The following is a 23,190-nucleotide window of genomic DNA, read 5'->3' on the forward strand; positions in this document are numbered from 1 at the left end:
TCTATGGTTTTTCTACCCTAGCCTCTGCCCCACCACAGATTCCCACTTCTCTTTTATTTCTTTCCTCCCAATATTGCTTTTTTTTTTTTTTATACCAAATTTCATGACCTTCCCACTTGCTTTCTTTTTTTCTTCTTAGAGTCTCTAGTTCCTGCCGCCTAGGAGGGGGCTGAGGTATGTCAGGGGGAAATTGAATAGCTATGGAAGAATGTGGGAACCCCTTTAACGTCCCATGTGGTTCAGGGTTCCAGGTTCAGGGTTTGGGTTCTGGAGAAGGCCGCACACAAATGAAAAGAGACTAGAAAAGCATTAATTTGGGAATATTGGGGGCCAGGCGGGAGCCCACCTCTAGGGGGAGGACTACCACCCCGCTCTGGCTTTGCTATCCATTTTATTAAGGTTATGGGATACACTCATATCCTTTAGGCAGGAAATTCCAATAATAGCCAATCAGCAAGAATTTACATAAGAGTAACAGGTGGAGGCTGCTTCAACTACCAATGTCTCAACTAAACAATGAGTAATTAGCTCCGACCTTTCAGAGCATTTAAGGTTGACCAGCCTTCCGGATTCCCTTTCCACATCTATTAGTGGGACAATGATCAGTTTCCAGCAGAAGAACTAGAATATTCTTTGACAAAGCAAAGTTTTTCTGCTAGAAACAGATGGGAACAGTGGTGTGCTATAAAACCGGCTTTTTGGAAAAACAGCATCAACAAACCCTGTTTCATAATGTTGGCCCATTACTGTGGCGCAAATGCTCCCACCACATCTGGTTTTGAAGCCACGCACAGTTTGCCAAATCCCTAAATATTTAATAATCGGCTTTGCAGGCGTCTACAAATCAGCTCTAGCCCACTGGGTAGGAGGGAGAGGGAAAGGGTATAGGGCATCTGTCAGTGACTGTAGAGGCTGCAGAGGTTGAAAAGAAAGGCTGAGAATAACAGTAGAGGAGAAAGAGAAATGAATGTGTAATTTGCAATGGTATGCTTCTCTTTGACATTTTTATACATTCTATTTTTCTGTTGTTTGCAAGTTTCAAATTTGCCACACAGGCACAGAGGTTTCTCTTCTCTCTTACTGTGTCTGCACCACTAACTCTGCATATCGTGGGTGCTCAGTAGATGTTTTCAATTGAGTGAATGAATGAATGAGTGGAGAGGAGGGAAAGATAGCAACAGAGCCATCACTACATTTATATAGGTTGTGCACGTTTGAAACACTGCCTCCTCCCTAACAATTCACATTGTTGCTATGTGAATGGCGCCCTCTGAAGTTATGGGTGGCCTCAAGCAGGGTCCCTGGAGGAAGAGGGGAAAGAAGGTGGGCAAAGAGGCACATAGGGTCACAGGTCATCCATTAAAGGTCTTGTTTTAGTCAACAAATATTTACTGAGGGTGAACTTTGTGCCAGAACTTTGTCCTGGTTGCTTGGGATACAGAAAGAGTACCGTATTTTTCCATGTATAAGACGCTAGTTTTTTGAAGGGTGTCTAATACACCGAAGTCAGCCAAGGAGGGGGCCACGCAGGTGCGCAGGTGTGTAGCTGCCCATACCTTATCAAACAGGCTTCCTCCAATCACGAGCCTTATTGTTACTGACATCAGCTGATGCCATAATTGGAGGTGGAGATGGAGAGTGTGCAGATGCAACAGGGACCAGAGCGTTCTGAGCCCATAAAGATGTCAAAAAATAAAAAGATAAATACCAGTAAGCGATTGTCTTACTGTGCAAAATTCAAACCGAATGTAATCAGCTATGCAAAAGATCATGGAAACAGAGCTGCAGAGAGACAATTTGGACCTCCTCCCACTGAGTGTATGATCAGATAGTGGAACAACTTCTTAAGATGCCAAAAAAGAAGGCCTTAAGAAGAAAACCAGCAAAATGTTTAAAATATTGATTTCTTAATTTTGGGTTAGAAAAGTGGGGAGTGTCTTATACATGGGAGTGTCTTATACACGAAAAAAATACGGTAATGAGAATTAGGACCTTGCTTTTGTTGAGCTTGCAGCCTAATGAGAGAGACAGACACTGAGCACATACATGAGCACACAAAAAATCTTAGATAGGGCTGAGTGTCAGGCCCGTGATGCGAAAGTAAGTGACTGAAATGGAATCAGGGAGGGCCTCCCTGTGTTGGAGAAAACCGGAATAATCAAACAATGCAGGAGAGTTTGGAGTCACACGTTATTCACCGCGGTGGGCTTAGAGAAAATGAATTCAAATTCTAAGCAAGGCTACAAGCAGAACTTCCCTTTTTATTAAAGAGCCGGCCCTATGTGCGCTTAGTGGTTATCTCGCTGCTGGCCTTGAAAACAACACAGTTCTATCCAATTAAAAAAATGCACCTGGCATGGCATTGAGAGTATGGGCATATCTAGTGTCTGGCCTACAAGGTCAGACAGCTAAGGTTATCTTCCTCATTATTCAAGCAGGCTAAAGCAGGCTAGAAAGCAAAGTTATTTTTTAGAATAAGAGGCCGTCTAAGAAAAACAGCAGAGAATTCTAAACAGCAGTTTTTACAAAATAGGGGTTTTCCTTCTCATTCTCCCCCTCCCCCCTTGTCCCACAAGCTTTTCAGCCTTGTGGTACAATAACCACGGGATGTTATGGTGAACAGGGGTGTCGAAACTCTTTTACTGCTTCCTGCTGAAAAGAGGCGCCGTCCAAGGGGTTAACATCCCGTTTCTTCCTCTTGGAGAGGTTTGTAGGGAATTCTTCTGGCTTGTAGGACCATTTGAAGTTTAAAGGCATCTAGACGGGATGAGATAAAGCGAGTTAACAGATTTAGAAGACATGGTCCTAGGGTTATGGCTATGAGTAGCATTAACAGTGGTCCTGTCAATGGAAGGAGCCATTTCCAGACTCCTCCCCCGCCCCCCCCCCCCCCCCCCCCCCGCCGCATGCAGCCCAGGTCTCAGATAACTCCTGTCTTATTTTTGAAGCTCGATCAGCTAGTTTCTTGGCCCCATCCCTTACAATACCAGACTGGTTAGCATAAAAACAGCATTCTTCCTCAAGGAACAGGCACAGCCCCCCTTTCTCCGCTGTGAGAAGGTCTAGTCCTCTTTGATTCTGGAGAGTAACAGCTGCCAGTGAGTCAATCTGATCCTGTACTGCAACAATACTTTGAGCTATTTCCTCTAAACTGTCAGCATGGTCTTTGGATAGACTCTGATAGTAGGAGAGGGAAGTTGCCAGTCCCCCTATTCCAGTGCTAACCCCTGCTGAAATGCCAAGTGTTATAAGGAGAGGGATTAGCTGGACTGCTCTTTTGTATTGGATATGGTGTGTTACCAGGACAGGCAAGGACTGATTGTTGGGGGCAATGTCTATTTCGGGGGCTAGGTAAACCAGAGTGCAGGTCCCAGTCCAGTTGGCAGGAAGACAGAGATAGGTATTGGTGCCACAGAGGAAGAAAATTCCCTGGGTCTCCAAACAGAAGGTATTCTTTTTTTTTTTTTAAAAAAAATATATTTTATTGATATTTCACAGAGAGGAAGAGAGAGGGATAGAGAGCTAGAAACATCGATGAGAGAGAAACATCGATCAGCTGCCTCCTGCACACCTCCCACTGGGGATGTGCCCACAACCAAGGTACATGCCCTTGACCGGAATCGAACCCGAGACCTTTCAGTCCGCAGGCCGACGCTCTATCCACTGTGCCAAACCGGTTTCGGCCAGAAGGTATTCTTAATGGTAAAGCGGTGTGTGAGCTTGCTATTCTCCTGTTCCCAGACAGAGAGAGTTCCTGCCAAGGTTGCCCCTGTTAGAGGCTGAAAGGGGCCCCGAGGATTATTTTGTGTGGCCCCAGAGGTGGTGTTTTCAAAGAAAATAAATTTCCTGTCAGTCTCTACCCAGAATTTAAAGTGTTTGAGCCCATGGGAAGGGAGGCAACAGCATGAGGCCTGTTGGTTCAATGTGCAATCCTGCCATGGGTGAAACCTTGAGCAGGTGCGGGGTCGGCCTGAGCAGAACTGAGAGGTGTCAGTGGTTGGGAAGGCTGCTGAAATGGTGGGCCCTGCTGAAAATTGAACAGGGTTCCAAAAAGGAGCTGTTTGGGTGACAACATAGTTAACCCAATTAGAGGCAGGTTTTAGGTTGAGAGTAAAATTGCAGAGGTGTTGATCAAGGTGTCCCAAAGCATCTCCTCCTGGGACTAGTCTCGGGTTCTGGCGGCACTCATAAAAAGACAAAATGAGAATTATTAGAAAGATAAAAACAACAATTATCCAGAAACACCAGAGCATTTTGCATTTAAGAGAAGATAAGAAAGAAAGATTAGTGTAAGGAAGAATTCAGCAGGGCATTTCTGAATCCCTTTGAGCAGGTTGATCAGCCAGGTCCCTTGTTTTTCTTGAGGGTGATCCACAGGGGGTGTTTCTGGTCAGAGGTCACCTTCCACTCAGGCTGGGCGTCGCTCGGCTGGTGGCCTGATTTCACCCGAGAGTGGTGAATCCAGTTGTTCAGTCCTGCAACCTTGAGAGCTGTGGGGTGGTAGTATGACTGGATAGGGTCCCTTCCAAATTGGCTTAAGGGGCTCTTTTTTCCAGTCTTTTACCCAAACCTGGTCTTCAGGTTTATAAGGATGTACAGCTGTTCCTAGAGAGATGTGTAGTCGGTCAGTAACCCATCTGTGGATCTCAAAGACAGTTTTTCCAAGTCCTTGTAGTGAAAGGGCAGGGAGACTCCATGTTCCTTTTGTTCCATGTCTTCCACCTCGTGGAGTCAGGTTCCCGCCCTAGAACCTCTCCAAGAGCCCAACCCACACCTTTGAATTAGCCAATAGAAATGCAAGGGAAAGTAAGCCGCGCCCTGCCCCCATGTGCAACCTGACCCCGACCAATCAGCGGAGGCCACACTACCTCACCCCTCCTACCTCTCCCAAGGCCCCTATAAATCAGCATGTTTGGAGTCTGGGGCTCTCTCTCTCTCTCCACCTCGCCGCTGCGTCGGGGTGTGTGTGTGTGTGTGTGTGTGTGGGGGGGGGGGGGGACTGGGCTTGAGCTAGCTTGATTAAAGGCTCTTTGCTTTTGCATCGGACTCAGCTCCCTGGTGGTCTTTGGGGATCACGAAATCTGGGCATAACATTTGGGGGCTCGTCCGGGATCCCCAAGAACCTCAAGGGACCCCGATCCGTAGAGTCTGACTGGCCACGGTAGGTGTCTGTCTGTTCCTTGTCTCTTTTGTGTGAGCTCATTTCTGGATCTCTGGCAGTGCCCAAAGCAGTCTAGGTGGACACACCAGAGGACCACGCGCGGGAAGAATCGGGAGACGCCCCGATCCTCCTTCAGGAGGGACGTGTATTCCCCTCAAACCTCTGGGACGAGGTGGGTCGCTCACTTTCGGTTTTGTCAGTTTTGTTCCAACGGACTCGCGTTGGAAAGCTTGTCTCAAGGGCCCTTTGTTTGTCTGTGTCTGTGTTTTTCTGTTTTGTTTTGTGGACTCTGTTGACGGACATCATGGGACAGACTCAAACCACTCCTTTAAGCATTATGGTTGATCATTTCAAAGAGGTTAAGGGAAGAGCTAGCAACCTCAGTGTAGAGGTCCGGAAGGGCCGGTGGTAAACTTTATGTTCTAGGGAGTGGCCGACTTTTAGTGTCGGGTGGCCGCCGGAGGGGACCTTCGACCTCCCCACCATCCACTGGGTGAGGGACATCGTCTCTCAGGCCAAGAAGGGACATCCTGATCAACTCCCTTACATTATTACTTGGCAGGACCTCATGGAAGAGCCACCCTCCTGGCTTAAGCCCTTTCTGTCCCAGTGCCCCCCGGAGCCGAAACCCATACTTGCTTTGCAGGAAACGGAGAAGGTGAAGAAGAAGAAGGCCCTCACCCCGCCATCAGCTCCCCTCTACCCTGTCTTTCAGGGGGGAACTGAAGAGGAACTAATCTTTCCTTCCTCATATCAGCCCCCTAGGAGTCCACAGGGGGGTGATCCTCCCACGCAAAGGGAAGCGGACGCCACGGGGAGCGGAGTTCCGGGAGCGGCTACGGTTCCGGTGGGCTCCCAGATGCAGATGGCAATCAACCCCATCACTATTGGCCTTTTGCCACTAGTGACCTTTACAACTGGAAGGCTCAAAATCCTAAGTTCTCTGAGAAGCCAGCAGGGCTTATTGATCTGTTAGATTCTGTCCTTTTCACCCACCAGCCCACGTGGGACGACTGCCAACAGCTTTTACAGGTCCTGTTCACAACTGAGGAGCGGGAAAGAATCCTCAATGAGGCCCGGAAAGTGGTTCCAGGCGTGGGCGGGAACCCAACCACCAACCCGGTCCAGATAGATGTCTCTTTACCCTTAACTAGGCCTGAATGGGATTTCAACACAGCAGAAGGTAAGGAGAGGCTCCGGGTCTACCGCCAGACTCTAATGGGGGGTCTCCGAATGGCTGCTAGAAAGCCAACTAATTTGGCCAAGGTAGGGAATGTTCAGCAGGAAAGGGATGAGTCTCCAGCTGTCTTTTTAGAACGGATCATGGAGGCATACAGCACCTACACCCCCATGAATCCAGAAGCTCCTGAAAACAAGGCAGCTGTGATCATAAGCTTTGTAAACCAATCGGCTGGGGATATTAAAAAGAAACTGCAAAAAGTAGATAGGTTGGGTGAGAAGAGTTTAAAGGACCTACTGGAGGTAGCCGAGAAGGTGTATAATAACAGGAGCCCCTGGAAGAAAGGCAGGCTCACGCTGCAGTGGCTGCAAGCAGCAAACAAATCCGAGACCTAGCTAAGATCCTGCTCGCCACCACCGCGGACTCTTCAGAGGAACGGAACCGCCGTCTCCGCCGACTCGCCAGCAACCAGGAGGACGGTAAGGGGACCGCCCGGGGCGGGAGGCAGAAGCTGCAGAAAGATCAGTGTGCTTACTGTAGGGAGATAGGGCACTGGAAACAAGAGTGTCCAAAAAGGGCCAGCAAAAGGGAGGCGAAGCGGATCGAGAGAAGGTCCTGGAGCTAGATGAACTGAGTGATTAGGGGAGTCGGGGTTCGAATCCCCTCCCCGAGCCCAGGGTAACTCTTAAAGTGGAGGGGACCCCCATTGACTTCCTTGTCGACACCGGAGCGCAACACTCAGTCCTCTGTACGCCTCAAGGAAAATTAACAAATAAGTCTTGGGTACAAGGAGCAACTGGTATGAGCCAGTATTCATGGACTACCCGAAGAACGGTGGATTTAGGGACGGGCCGGGTATCCCACTCTTTTATGGTAATTCCAGAATGCCCCTACCCACTGTTAGGACGAGACTTGCTCACTAAGATTGGAGCTCAGATAACTTTCAGACAAGGGGGGCCTCAGGTTACTGAAGGCAAGGGCCACCCCATTCAGGTCCTGACCATAAGGCTGGAGGATGAGTACCGGCTTCACCAAAAAGCCTCTCCAATAGAAGGCTACAGCGGACAACTGACGTGGACTCGGTTGCCTCGGGTTCAAGAACTCGCCCACCATCTTCGACGAGGCCCTGCACGAGGACCTGGGAATCCCAGAGCAAGTGAATGGGCTCCAGAAGGACCTGACCGACCAGCCCCTTCCAGATGCAGACGCCACCTGGTTCACGGATGGAAGCAGCTTCGTACGGGACGGGAGCAGGTATGAGGGTGCAGCTGTAGTCACTGAAACGGACACTGTATGGGCAGAGGCTCTGCCCTCCGGGACGTCAGCCCAGAGAGCAGAGCTTGTGGCCCTCACCAAGGCCCTGACACTGGGAGCTGGAAAGCGGCTCAACATCTACACAGACAGCCGGTATGCATTCGCCACCGCTCATGTTCATGGGGCAATCTACCAAGAGAGAGGGTTACTAACAGCAGAGGGGCGGACTATAAAGAATAAACAGGAGATACTCGACTTACTCTCAGCCTTATGGCTCCCTGCCAAATTGGCCATCATACACTGCCAAGGACACCAGAAGGCTGACTACCCAGTGGCAAGAGGAAACCGCAGGGCTGACCAGGCGGCCAAGGCAGTAGCCCTTTCTTCGATCCCCACCATGGCCCTATAGCTCCCAGACCCAGGAGACCCAGTTCAGCCAGGATATTCCCTGGAGGAGTTACAGCACATTAGGAAGCTTCCCCAAGCAAAGGAGGAGAAGGGGTGACAGTATATGCTGGAAGATATCTTGCCCAGGTACGGTTTTCCCGCTGAGATAGGGTCAGACAATGGACCGGCTTTTGTCTCGCAGGTAATGCAGGCAGTGGCCAAGGCCATTGGGGCAAATTGGAAATTGCATTGCGCTTATAGGCCCCAAAGCTCAGGGCAAGTAGAGAGGATGAATAGAACTCTAAAAGAGACCCTTACCAAATTGACCATGGAGACTGGCGGGGACTGGGTGGCTCTCTTTCCATATGCCCTTTACCGGGTTAGGAACTCCCACTACACCCTGGGTTTTACTCCTTATGAGATCATGTTTGGCCGGCCACCCCCTATTATCCCTAACCTTAAAGCTGAATTTCTTACAGAATTTGAAAGTCAAGAACTGTTTCTTTCCTTGAGAGGGCTCCAGAGGGCGCACAAGGACATTTGGCCGCACCTCCGCGCTATCTACGAGACCGGCCCAGCCCCGACTCCTCATCAGCATAAGCCTGGGGACTGGGTCTACGTCAAGAGACACCGCCGGGAGACCCTTGAGCCACGTTGGAAGGGTCCCTACGTTGTGGTGCTGACGACCCCCACCGCTCTCAAGGTAGATGGTGTCACGACCTGGGTCCATCACACTCACATCCGGTCAGCGGACCCATCTGTGATCCGGGAAGACTTCGTCACCAAATGGAGCATCGATCGAGATCAACGCAACCCGCTCAAGCTCAAGCTCAGGCTATGGCGTGCTCGACCTGCCTGATGCTGGAGGGGGAAGGAAGGCTACCGATGGGACACCGGGAAGACTTGGGGACTCCGATTTTATCAGTGCAGGGAATTTGGGATGGTGTACCCTTGTGACCCAGGAATGTTGTTCAGTAGAAATACAAACCGACACATGATTGGGCCTGTAAGTTTCAAGACAAGGGGGGAATGAAAGGGCGGGGAAACTCCATGTTCCTTTTGTTCCATGTCTTCCACCTCGTGGAGTCAGGTTCCCGCCCTAGAACCTCTCCAAGAGCCCAACCCACACCTTTGAATTAGCCAATAGAAATGCAAGGGAAAGTAAGCCGCGCCCTGCCCCCATGTGCAACCTGACCCCGACCAATCAGAGGAGGTCACACTACCTCACCCCTCCTACCTCTCCCAAGGCCCCTATAAATCAGCGCGTTTGGAGTCTGGGGCTCTCTCTCTCTCCACCTCGCCGCTGCGTCGGTGTGTGTGTGGGGGGGACTGGGCTCGAGCTAGCTCGATTAAAGGCTCTTTGCTTTTGCATCGGACTCGGCTCCCTGGTGGTCTTTGGGGATCACGAAATCTGGGCATAACAGTAGTTGCTTCTGGATTTCTGAGTTTCCTATTTCCCCCAAATCTCCCTTTGGCCGAATTAAGGGAGGGGGGTCTACCATATAGAATTTCAAAGGGAGAGAAACCTACCCTGGCCCTCGGGGCACAGCGTACCCGCAGGAGTACAAGAGGCAAGATATCTGTCCAGGGTAAGTTTGTCTCTTGGCATAGCTTAGCCATAGTCTGCTTTAGAGTCCGGTTCATGCGCTCTACTTTCCCTGAACTCTGAGGCCTGTAAGCTGTGTGTAGGCTCCATCTAATTCCTAAAGCCTTAGTTACCTGTTGTACTATTTCTGCTACAAAGGCTGGGCCATTATCAGACCCTATGGTCAGAGGCATTCCATACCGCGGAATTATGTCCTTTAACAATGCCTTAGTGACTTCTCTCGCCTTTTCTGTGCGAGTGGGATATGCCTCGACCCAGCCTGAAAAGGTACAAACAAAGACTAGTAGGTATTTATTTTCTCTGCTAGGCCCTATTTCAGTAAAATCTACTTCTAAGTCCTCAAAGGGAGCTTGCCCACAGCGCTGAACTCCTATCGGTCCCACAGGACCCTGTTTGGCATTGTTCTGTGCACAGAGGAGGCAACGCTGAGAAACTGAGGCACACAAGGAGGGAAGACGGGCAATTAGGTAGTATCTGCCTAACAAGGCTTCTAGGGCAGTCTTCCCTAAATGAGTAAGTTCATGATGCTGGAGGACTACCTTATGGGCTAACTGTTCTGGGACATAGACCCTATGATCTGGGAGTATCCACCAACCTTCCTTTGTTCTCTTGCCCCCTTCTCGCTGAGCCCATTCCTCCTCCTGCAGAGTGTACTTTGGAGGTTCAGGTAATTCGGGGGCCAACATGATCCGTGCCGGTGCTGCTTGTTCTTTGGCAGCCTGCTTTGCTGCGGCGTCAGCACGCTGGTTTCCTTCTGACACTGAGTCTTTCCCTTTCTGGTGACCTTTGCAATGTGACAGCTATTTCTTTAGGTTCCCAAACTGCTTCTAGTAACTTTAAAATCTCATTTTGATTTTTGATTTCTTTTCCTCCTGCTGTCAGGAGCCCCCTTTCCTTGTATATGGCCCCATGAATATGCAGGGTAGCAAAGGCATAGCGCAAGTCAGTGTAGACGTTGGCACGCTTATCCTTACTGAGTTCTAAGGCTCTGGTGAGGGCCCAAAGTTCTGCCCTCTGCGCTGACCATCCTTCAGGCAGGGCCTGTGCCTCGATTGTCTCAAAGTCTGATACCACTGCATACCCAGCTCGTCTTTTTCCTTCATCTAAGAAGCTGCTGCCGTCTGTGAACAATACCAAGTCCGGGTTTGGCAGGGGCTTATCTGTTAGATCTGGCCGGCTAGAGTAAACCTCCTCTAGGACTTCCAGGCAATCATGTTCAGGTGCCCCCTCAGCAACAGGTAGAAAGGTAGCAGGATTAAGAGTTCTTACTGCCTCTAATCGTACCCGCGGGTTCTCACTTAACAATCCTTGGTATTGAGTCATCCGAGCATGAGTTAGCCAGTGCTGCCCCTTTGCTTCCATTAGAGTAATAACAGAAGGAGGTACTTCTACATTTAAGCTTTGTCCCAGGGTAAGCTTATCTGCTTCTTTGACTAATAATGCCGTGGCTGCAAGGGCCCTGAGACACAGGGGCCACCCGGAGGCAACTGGGTCAATCTGCTTGGAGAGATAGGCTACTGGTCTTTGCCAGGGTCCAAACTCCTGGGTTAGAACTCCTAGGGCTACCCCGCTGTTCTAGTGAACAAAAAGATTAAAGTCTCGTGTCACATCTGGTAGCCCTAGTGCTGAGGCCTCAGTGAGTTTTGCCTTTATGCTGATGAAGGCTTTCTCCTGCTCAGGGCCCCATACAATGGGTGCCTTCTCTTCCCCCTTTTAAAGCTTCATAGAGAGGCTTGGCCAGGTCTGAAAACCCTGGGATCCAAATTCTACAGAACCCTGCTGCTCCCAGGAATTCCCAAATCTGCCGCGGGGGCGCTAGGGACTGGGATGGCACATACTGCCTGCTTTCTTTCAGTCCCCAGCCTTCGTTTCCCTTGGGTGATCCGAAAGCCTAGATACTTGACTTCCTTCTGACAAATCTGCGCCTTTTTCTTGGACACTCTATAACCTGTTTCAGTTAACAGTCTCAGGAGGGCTCGTGTCCCTTCCCAGCACTGAGCTCCTGTGGAGCTGGCTAGTAGGAGGTCGTCTACATACTGGAGTAGAACACATCCCAAGTCCTGTCCTGGGAACTTAGATAAATCAGATGCTAGTGCTCCACTAAAGAGAGTAGGGGAGTTTTTAAATCCTTGTGGAAGTCTGGTCCAGGTGAACTGCTCCTTGGCTCCCGTATTTGGGTTTTCCCACTCAAAAGCAAAAAGCGGCTGGCTGATGGGGGCTAATCGGAGGCAGAAAAAGGCATCTTTCAGATCTAGGCATGTAAACCATTCTGCTTCTGATGGAATAAGTCCTAGAAGTGTGTAGGGGTTTGGCAGCGTCGCATGCAAGGTTGTAACAGCCTCATTAACAGCCCGTAAATCCTGTACCGGGCGGTAGTCATTAGTCCCAGGCTTTTTGACAGGCAAGAGGGGAGTATTCCATGGTGATTGACATCTTTTAAGGAGTCCCCACTGAAGTAGCCGGTCTAAGTGGACCTGAATTCCTAGGCGTGCCTCCTGTGGAATTGGATATTGGCGGATTTTGACAGGCTGTGCCCCAGGCTTTAAGTCAATTAGTATCGGGGCATGGTCTTTGGCCAGGCCAGGGGCATTTCCTTCTGCCCAGACCAGCGGGAATTCTTCCTCTAATTCAGGCTCTAAAGGTGAGGCCTTTGACTGAGGGGCATAAAGTCTTTATTCTTCCTCCCGGGGCACTGCTAAGGACAGGATCATTGGAGAAGTCTCCTCACTTAGGCGAAGTTGTGATGAGCCATTTGGAGCAAAAGTGATTTCTGCCCCCATTTTGGCTAAAAGGTCTCTACCCATCAGAGGTACTGGACAATCTGGCAAGTACAGGAATTCATGAATTACTTGGTGGCCGCCAAGTTGGCATCGGCGAGGCCGGCAGAATGGTCTACGGGTCTGGTCCCCAGTAGCTCCAATAATGGTAACCTCCTTTCCTGAGAGAGGCGCTACTTTCTGTGTGACTACTGAGTGCTCTGCTCCCGCATCAACCATAAAGTCTACAGTCTGGCCCCTAATTTTCATTCTGACCATGGGCTCGTGGGGGCCCAGCTGAAAAGAGCCCGGTCTGTCCTAGTCAGAGTCAGCTGCTGCCAGCCCAATAAGGTCTGCTTCAGGTGGTTCTGATTGATAGCGACTGGGTGGAAAAGGGGACCCTATCTTCTTGCTCTGCCGTTTGGGACATTCATTTTTCCAGTGCCCTGTTCCCTTACAATAGGCACACTGGTCCCGTCTCAGACTTGCTCTTCCTTTCCCTCCTGATCTGTCTTCTTGCTTCCCTTTTTGGGCTGTCTGGGGGCCCGAACCTCTGAAAGCCGCTGCTATCACATTGGCCCTTCTTTGTATTCTCTTTTCCTCCTCTTTTTTTGCTGCCCTGTCTCGGTTGATGAAAACCTTGTTGGCTATCTCTAGCAGCTCACTAGCATTTTTTCCTGCAAACCCTTCCGGCTTCTGTAATTTTCTCCTGATATCAGGCTGGGCTTGGCCTACAAAGGCAGCATTTACCATGGTTTGAGTGTCCGGGGACTCAGGGTTAAAGGGAGTGTAGATCCGGTATGTCTCACACAGTCTCTCATAGAAAGCTGCTGGACTTTCCTCAGGCTTCTGGAAAACCTCAGAGATTTTAGCCATATTGGTGGGCTTCTTGGCTGCGGCCCTGACCCCCTGGAGGAGAGCCAGCCGATATCTTTCTAGCCTGGTCTTTCCGTCTTCTGAGTTCGGGGACCAATTAGGTTCCTCATCTGGAAGGGCCTCCCTTGCCCATCTGTCTGTGTCTAATGTCCCTGCCGGGGCCTGGGTCTGGAGCCACTTCCGAGCCTCTGTCATTACTCTCATGCACTCCTCAGTGTTAAAGAATGCAAAAAGGAGCTGCTTGCAGTCCACCCAGGTGGGCTTCTGGGTCTGGAAAATCATTTCTAGGTCTATCATGGCCTGAGGTTTTTCAGAATAAGCTGGGGTGTGTTGTTTCCAATTCAGAATGTCACTTGTGGTAAAGGGCTGATAATAATAGACCGGCCTTCCTTCCTGTAAGGTCCCATCTTCACCAAGCACTTGGGCACCCCGAATCTCCCTGAGAGGCATCTGACATGCTGGCTGTTGTTTGGGCCCTTGATCGGCTGAACGCAGGCTCCGCCCAACCGGCTCTGGAGAGCCTGGTGGAGGGGAGATGGAGGGAGGCGGTGTTTCCAGACTTTCCGGACCTTCCAGGCTAGCAGGGGGCGGGAGGGGGGGGGCACTTGGTGCTGCCTGTGGCTCATATGGAGGTGGTAACACTGGTGGGACTTCCTCGGGGGGGGGGGGGTCCTGTAGAATAGGGGGTTGATCTTCCTTCTGAGGGACCTGCTCCTGCCCTGCCTGCTTCTCTTCTGCTTTCTCCTCTCCTGCCTGCTTTTCCTTAGCCTGCACCTGCCCTGCCTGCCTCTCCTTAGCCTGCACCTGCCCTGCCTGCCTCTCCTTAGCCTGCACCTGCCCTGCCTGCCTCTCCTTAGCCTGCTGCTGCCCTGCCTGCCTCTTCACTCCTGCTACTAAAACCTTACTCTGTCCCTTCTTACACACGCAGAACCGGACCCAAGGCGGCAAGGTTTGAGCAATTTCTAACCAGCTGTCTATGTAGGGAAACTGATCTGGGTGTCCAGGGTCTCCTGTGACTACATTCCAGACCGCCCTGACCAGTCCTTCATCTAAAGAGCCTTCCGAGGGCCAGCCAACCCCGAAGGCTGGCCATTCCACTTCACAGAATTTCCTCAATGTTTCAGAATTCATTTTAATTCCATAGTCTCCATCAAATCCCTTTTTAAAAATTTTCAACATGCAATTGAGAACAGTGTGTTTACTCTGTCCCGACCCCATGATGATCGGTGACGCGAGACAGACAAGGGAGGGGGTGACCTGTTTTCACAGATCCTCACTCAGATGCCCGCCTGGCCACATCCCTTAGGAGCTTAGATTCGTCTTAGCTAAGGTGCACCCGTATAAACCCTGGGCCTGGTCACCTCCACGTGGGGGTGAGTCACCGTTATGCCATATGATGAACCGCGGAACCACAGGTTGGGGCCCACTCAGACTCCGTAACCGAAGTCGTGGAGCCACACAAAGGAGAGGAGAGGGCAGGCCCCCTCCCTCCACACTCACACACTTTCACCAGACATTCACTCAGAGTTTAAACAACAATCCACCCAATTCCTGATTAATTTGCCTGAGGAAGCCGTATAGCTTCTGGGGAGGCGATCAAGCTCCCCCTTCCACTCACTTGGAGTGGGCTGAACTGACGGGGCCCCTGCCTTACCAATTCTGTCGACAGGTCCAGAAGTGTTCGTCCACTCTCTCCAGTTGCTGGCCGGGTCCTGGGCTGAGGTCCGGGAGCGCCCAGAGTCCCCCAGTTTAATTCTGCTAATTCAGCAGAGTGGCGCCTCCCGGAGGCCTGTCCAATGCCCCCGGGCCCCAAACCTGGTCCACTCACCAGAGGCTAAAAAGCCAAGCATGGGTTGGTTTTCCCAGGCCAACGCACCAAATTATGTTGCAGAAAACTGGAATAATCAAACAATGCAGGAGAGTTTGGAGTCACACTTTATTCACCGCGGTGGGCTTAGAGAAAATGAATTCAAATTCTAAGCAAGGCTACAAGCAGAACTTCCCTTTTTATTAAAGAGCCGGCCCTATGTGTGCTTAGTGGTTATCTCGCTGCTGGCCTTGAAAACAACAAAGTTCTATCCAATTAAAAAAATGCACCTGGCATGGCATTGAGAGTATGGGCATATCTAGTGTCTGGCCTACAAGGTCAGACAGCTAAGATTATCTTCCTCATTATTCAAGCAGGCTAAAGCAGGCTAGAAAGCAAAGTTATTTTTTAGAATAAGAGGCCATCTAAGAAAAACAGCAGAGAATTCTAAACAGCAGTTTTTACAAAATAGGGGTTTTCCTTCTCACCTGAGGAGGTGACCTTTGAGCTGAGAGCAGAGTGAAAAGAAAGAGCCTGCCATGGAAAGACAGGTGGTAAGAGTATTCCAGACAGAGGGGAGAGCAGGTGTAAGGGCCCTGAGGTGGGGTCGAGCTTGGCTTATGTGAGCATTAGAAAGAAAGCAGGGCTAGACTGTAGTGGCTAAGAGGGAGAATGATAAAGATAGGAGTGGAAAGGCTGTCAGGGGCCCAGCCAGGGAGACTAACTCAGGAGATTAAGACAACCTACCTGGGAGTCCAGCATCTTTCAAATGGCAAATGCAAAGATTGGGTGTGGGGCTGTTTAGCAAAAAGCCTGACTGTCCTTGATGTAGAACTATGTTGGCTACCTTGCCCGATTCTGTTGCTCCCTAATTGTAGAACCTCAGGTCAATCACTTCCCCTCTGTGAACTTCACCCTTCTCTGTAACGCAGGTGTAATGATTATCTGCATATCATGGATGGTGGTGAGGATTATATATAACCCAAAGTGGATTCTCAACAAATAATAAAAATAGTTAATGTTATAAGTCCTTATTCTGTCCAAGCCTTAGTCCAAGCACTTTGTATGTTTCAAATCATTGATTCATGACCCCAACTACCAGGGGGATCCTGTTAATTGCCCAATTTATAGGTAAAGAAACTGAGTCTCAGAAAATTAAAATAACTTGCTCAAGGTCACACAATGTGGCAGAGATAACTGCCCACCAAAGATCTACGATACTTTCAGGGTGTAGAGCTCTTACTAAGTGGTGTCTGCCCAGGTAGGGACCACAATTCCCAGCCACCCTGGCCTATAGGTGGACCATGTGACTAGTTCCACTAATGGAATGTAGGCAGAAATGAATGGCGTCACTTTTGAGCTTGAGTGATTAAGAAGCAAGAGTGCCTTTCCCCTGCATCTCTGTGGCCATCAAGGGTGACTTGGAGCCACACATAGAAGATGGCACAGCCTCCATTGGCCTCAGTGCCTGAAAGTGTGAGTAAAGCAGAGCACACCTTCCTCCCCGCAAATATTCCACCAAGTCGAGCAGCTGCGAGTGAGAGATACCTATTATGCTAAACCACAGAAGTTTAACTTGGCTATGCATTTGCTGTAGTGACTAGAATGTCTAATACATCACACACAGCTAGAAAGTGCTTTCCTTGGGATGAAGGTCCTGGAAGCAGAACCTGAGACAGGACTTTTCAAGCACTTTCCTGAAAGAGCATTCTCAAGAGAAGGGGGGTGAGGGAAGTAGGTAGGGGAGAGCAGGGAGTCTAAAGAAGGAGGGGTCTAGGCTGGAATTACACTTCAGATCAATCCCACACCTTGCACCACAAAGTTGGACCTGCCATGAAAGGGCGCCACCTTTTTGCACCTCCAATCCAGTCAGCCATTGGCCAAGGTCCGCCCCTGAGTGGAGGGAGTGGAAGGTGTGTAGTTAGTGGCTCCCACTGGCTGAGGGCAATTCTCCAGAGAAGGGGCAGCTTTGAGATGTTGTTAGCCTATGCCAGCTGGCCAAGTGCATCGGGGCAGGACATAGCTCACCCACTCCAAAGCTGGGGACAGATTTAACTCCAGGGGCCAGCACCTAACCACTACCTCTGCGTGGGGTTCTTCTGTGAATTTATAGGAATACCAATTTCATAACAAGAACAAAAATAATAACAATGATAAACACTACATTATCAATGCTACAGGGTGTCATAGTTAAGAACTCTGAGGCATTTGCCCAACACTACCAGGACTGGTTTCTTTCTGTTCTTTTCTCATTTCTTTTCATTGAGTGCGACAAAGGCAACAATTCCTTGTTCCTCTGTAAAAGAGGATCCAGACGCTGACTGAAGGAAAGAAGCTTTCTAAGGCCTCCAAGTCAGGCTGTGGCTGAGGGAGAGTCAGTTCTGGGCACCCCAGCCCACAGATCGGCAGACTCATTCTGCTTTTTTCTCCTTGACTGGCCACCGGAATCACCAGGTACAAGAAGCCCTTGTCATGCCAGAATCTGCCCTCAAGATTTACCTTTAGCATTTTCGTGGGGCTGCCTTCATAGTTATCTTCAGCCAACACACTTCCCCACCCTCTTCTGACACTTCCTTAATGACTCAAGGAACAAGTACTTCCCCCTGGGATTTCCTCAGGTACAATCCCTATTGCTGTCACTGCCATAATCTTTCTTGGCAGTGACTGTCCCCACCTGTCTTCTCATCTCTAAGTCTTGAGTGAGGCCCCACACAGGGTCCAGTCCACAGAGGAGAGCTATAGAGGATCAAGAAGGCCCAAATCCACCCATCTTCAAAGGATTATTTCTTTTTGTTCCCTAGTATTTTTATTTTGAAAAATTTTCAACTTACCAAAAACCTGCAAGGACACTCATATATTCAGATTCACCAATTGTTAATACTTTATTGTATTTTTTCATACACACAATTTTAAAATATTTTTAAATTTTAAAAATAAGTTGTAGATGCATTGTGACACTCACTGCTAAGAGCTTCAGCAAGTGCCCCCTTAAGAATAAAAACCGTGTGCTACGACGTAACCACAAGACCAGTATCATACCCCAGTAATTTACATTGGTATAATACTGCTGAATAACTGGCCCATTTTCAATTTTCCTCCACTGTTCCAAAAACATCCTTTACATTGTTTTTGTTTTTGATCGGGGAGACAACCTGAGGTTATGCACTGAACTTCACTGGCTCGTCCTGTCTCTGAGGCCTTCTTCAATCTAGAAATGTCCCCAGCCTTTTGATCCCTGTGAAATGTCCCATAACCTGGGTCTATTTCTACACGATGAGAGTCATTTAAATTGTTTTTGACAATATTCTACATGGGTGACGTTGCGTTTTTCCCATGCATCACATTGGGATTGTAATGCCACAATGTTGCATTTTGGACTAATTGTTAAGTAATTTGTGGGGTGAACCATTGAGGCCAGGTGAATATCATAGTCCCCACCAATGAGGAGGACCCTACCATTTTCTTGCACATACTGTCCTAGCTCCATTTTTAAAGAATTCATCTTTATCAACACTGACTACACAACCTTGGATCACTAGCTGACTGCCCTGGGCACCTTAGGAGAGAGAGTCCAGAGAGAAGTCAGTGTCCCCAGGGAGAAACAGAGGAGAAAAGATGCTCCTGGCAGCTCCTCATCCACCAGGGATAAGCCCAGGGGGTTCCTTCTTGGAGTTGATCAATAACAGATGCCTCCTATTTGAGCAGCTTCCCTATCCCAAGGTTTAGTCAGATACTGTGAATATTTTACAGTGAATACACTGACAACATGCAGCCACGTATTCATCGTACTTCATTGAGGGGAAACCAAGGCACAGGGAGATACAGGCACTAAAGCGGAGTCCCACAGACCATGAGCAGTTGATCAGAGTCACCTGAGATCTGTCTGCAGGCAGAGCCCTGTCCTCTCCTCCACCCCAGGGCCCTGTTAGGTGTCTGTGGATCCCTAGACCAACCAGCAGGCTTCCTCAGCTCACAGGTATATATTCTGGTCTGGGGAGTGATAGCAAATGAAGAACTAATTAGATTTTCAAAATTGCAGCAGAGTAGGTGGGTCTTTTTCACACCTCCTCCCAGTACCCAACTGTAATAAACTTAAATTGGGGGTGCTTCCAGTCAAGATGGTAACGTAGGTAAACACGGTAATTGCCTCCTCCCTCAACCACATTAATATTACAACTAAACTACAAAACATGAGCTCAGGACCCATGTATGGCTTGTTCTCTGTGGGAACTCCACAGATGCTCAATAAACACCCATTAAATGGATGAGGGAAACCACACAAAGGAATCCTGTTACCCTGTGTGATACTTTTGGTTGAAGCATGTTCCTTATAGACATGAAGGCATTGGTGTCAGCCTGGGAGGAGGCCACCAAGTGTCCAGGGATGTCCCAGGATCAGTTCTTTTTTAAGTATATTTTATTGATTTTTTTTTCAAACTCAGGACCATAAGGTTTTTTATTTAACCGAATTGCCTGTACATTTGTATCTTCTTCCTCATTTTAAACTACACCAACATAATCACACATTTGCTTTATAAACATAGCAGTTTTAGAATAAACTATACCAGCACTATTACAAACAACAGGCTTACTGAAAACAATTTAAGCTTTTTTTAAAAGTTTTTTTTTTTTTTTCCTTTTCAGGGTTATTCTACTAAGGGATGATATTCTATTAATACCACTGAGAGGAGAAACCAAGATGGCGGCATAGGTAAACACCTAAACTGCTGCCTCACACAACAATTTCAAAACTACAACTAAAAGACAGAACGGACACCATCCAGAACCACAGGAAAGCTGGCTGAGTGAAAATTCTACAACTAGAAGGAAAGAGAAAAGCTCACAGAGAATTGGAGGTACGGCAAAGGGGCTTTGTGCGCGCAGAGAGGAAGGGCGGCTGAGAGCCTGGCTGACTTTCTCTGGCGGAAGGGGGAAGGAAGCCTCCGACCGCACTGAACCTCAGTTCTGACTGTACTGAACCCCAGTTCCGGGCGAACCCCTGGGGACCCACGCTCTTACGGGGGGAGTCTGGACTCTCGGGCGGAGACTCGAGCTGGGAAAGGCAGAAGTCTGAAGGCGCGCGCGGGCCAGTGCACACAAAGGCTGCGGAGGTTGCCACAGGCTTTCCCTAGTGGAAGGGAGTCAGAGGCTCCTGACTGCACTGAGCCCCAGTTCTGACTGCAGTGAACCCCAGTTCCAGGCGAGCCCCTGGGGACCCACGCTCTTGTGGGGGGAGTCTGGACTCTCGGGCGGAGACTCGGGAGCCGGGGAAGGCGGAGGACTGAAAGCGCACATGCGCGCAAGGGCAAGGCTTACAGGAAGCCAAGACTGAGACTCCACCCCATCCAAGCTGAGCACAGAGGCTATTGCAATTTGGCAATTCTAATCCTATAAGGCTGTCTCCAGCACCGAACTTCTCCCAGCATAGACACAGCTGATCCTTACAGCCAACTGGCCCGGAGGTCAATTCTTCCCAGTGACACCAACAACAATAAAGACTTAATTACAACAAGGCTGTACACACAGTCCACAAAGGGGTGCACCAAGAGTGTCCACCTCAGGTTAACTGGGGAGGCAGACCCACTGGGCCATATTGGAAACCTAGCACAAATATCTACCTTACCAACTCAGGGAAGCAGTGAAAATGCAGCGTCAAAGAATCAGATCACAAACGAAAGAAATGGAGGAAAACAAACGACTGGATATAGAATTCAAAACCACGGTTATAAGGCTTTTTAAGAATATCCTAGAAAAGGCCGATAAATATAACGAGACCCTCGAAGATATGAAAAAGGACCAACTAGAAATTAAACATACACTGACTGAAATTAAAAATATTATACAGAGACCCAAAAACAGAATAGAGGAACACAAGAATCAAGTCAAAGAATTGAAATACAAAGAAGCAAAAAACACTCAACCGAAAAAGCAAAAAGCAAAAAAAAAAATCCAAAAAGTTGAAGATAATGTAAGAAGACTCTGGGACAACTTCAAGCGTACCAACATCAGAATTATGGGGGTGCCAGAAGAAGAGAGAGAGCAAGATACTGAAAACCTATTTGAAGAAATAATCACCGAAAACTTCCCCCACCTGGTGAAAGAAATAGACTTACAAGTCCAGGAAGCCCACAGAACCCCAAACAAAAGGAATCCAAAGAGGACCACACCAAGACACATCATAATTAAAATGCCAAGAGCAAAAGACAAAGAGAGAATATTAAAAGCAGCAAGAGAAAAACAGTTAATTACCTACAAGGGAGCACCCATACGACTGTCAGCTGACTTCTCAACAGAAACTATGCAGGCCAGACGGGAGTGGCAAGAAATTTTCAATGTGATGAATAGCAAGAACCTACAACCAAGATTACTCTACCCAGCAAAGCTATCATTCAGAATTGAAGGGCAGATAAAGAGCTTCACAGATAAGAAAAAGCTGAAGGAGTTCATCACCACCAAACCAGTATTATATGAAATGCTGAAAGGTATTCTTAAAGAAGAGGAAGAAGAAAAAAGTAAAGAGAAAAATTATGAACAACAAATACATATCTATCAACAAGCGAACCTAAAAATCAAGTGAATTAAAAACCTGAGGAACAGAATAATCTGGTGAATATAATAGAATCAGGGGCATAGAAAGGGAGTGGACTGATAATTCTCAGGGGGAAAAGGGAATGGGGGGTTCATGAAGAGAATGGACAAAAATCATACACCTATGGATGAGGACAGTGGGGGGGAGGTAAGGGCAGAAGGTGGGGTGGGAAATGGGTGGAGGGGAGCTATGGGGGGAAAAAGGAGAAATAATTGTAATAATCTGAATAAAGATTTATTTAAAAAAAAATACCACTGAGATTTTTTTGTTTTTTGTTTTTATTTTTTATTTATTATTATTTTTTTATTGTTTGAAGTATTACAAATAGTAGTACATATGTCTCCTTTTTTTTTCCCCATTGACTTCCCCCCCAGCCTCCCCTACCGCCCAGTACATGCCTTTACCTGCCTTCCCTCCCCCCAGTGTCTTGTATCCATTGGTTATGCTTATATGCATGCGTACAAGTCCTTCGGTTGATCTCTTACAGCCCCCCGCCCCAACCTCCCCTGCCTTCCCGCTGTAGTTTGACAGTCTGTTCAATGCTTCTTTGCCTCTGTATCTATTTTTTCCCCATTTCTTTCCTTTAAAAAATCTTGCCTCTGCAGACTAGAAATAAACATATAATAACAAAAAATGTTTGAGTCCCAATTTCAATGTCCAACAGTTCTGAGTCCCCGTTTCAATGTCAAACAGTTCCTTAGGTGTACATGTCAGCAATGATATCTGGATGGTGGGCACATGGTGGCAATGCAAGTCCGACCCTCTCTGGTTTGGTCCTAGGCAACCTGCTGCGACGCACAGCTGCTGACTGCTAGCGTGGCAAGGCATCGTCAGCGTCTTCCATCTCTGGACTGTTTCTCCTCTTGTCTTCGTGGTTGGAGCAGACCTGTCAATTCCTCTCTGTTGCAGGAATCCACATGGTCTTGGAGTTGTTTTCTGAAAATATACAAACATATTCTCGACCAAAAGTTAGTAAAGGAATCTTTTCTATATAATTGATTTGGGATCCTTTTTATTTTTGCCCAAATGGTTTTCCTTTGTCTTATTTAGACACCATGTGTGTTTTTCATGGGTGTTTTGCTGTTAGCATTACAAATGAAAATTAATTTTGTAAAGTAAAAATTTTCTAGATGTGATTTACTTATAGGATATTTTTCCTTACATGATATTATCCTACTGTCCCCCCTTTTTTGATTAATGGAGGCTTTTGTAAATTTTATAATGCAGTCTTGATAACTTTAAATTTTAATTTTTTGCACAAAAATATGACTGCTTTAGGTTCATTGCATGTTCAGGAATTTTACCATGAGATGAACTACCAATAGAAATTTTAGTTACTACTTTAGGAACAGCTTTTTGTCCAGTACAATTAAATTTTCTTGAATATTCACTTATTTCAATTAGCCTATTTAAATTAATCTGAAAACTTGATTATTATTTTACTGTCAAATTTAATACTCTACCAACAATCTTAGTTTACCCTGTAAATATTAGTGGAAAGGATTATTTGCATTCTTGAGTAGGCCCTGAGCATTCCTGGTGTTAGGCTGGATTTAGATATAGGGCAGCTGCTG

The sequence above is a fragment of the Plecotus auritus genome, assembly GCF_963455305.1.
Source record: "Plecotus auritus genome assembly, chromosome: 10".
Lineage (NCBI taxonomy): Eukaryota > Metazoa > Chordata > Mammalia > Chiroptera > Vespertilionidae > Plecotus > Plecotus auritus.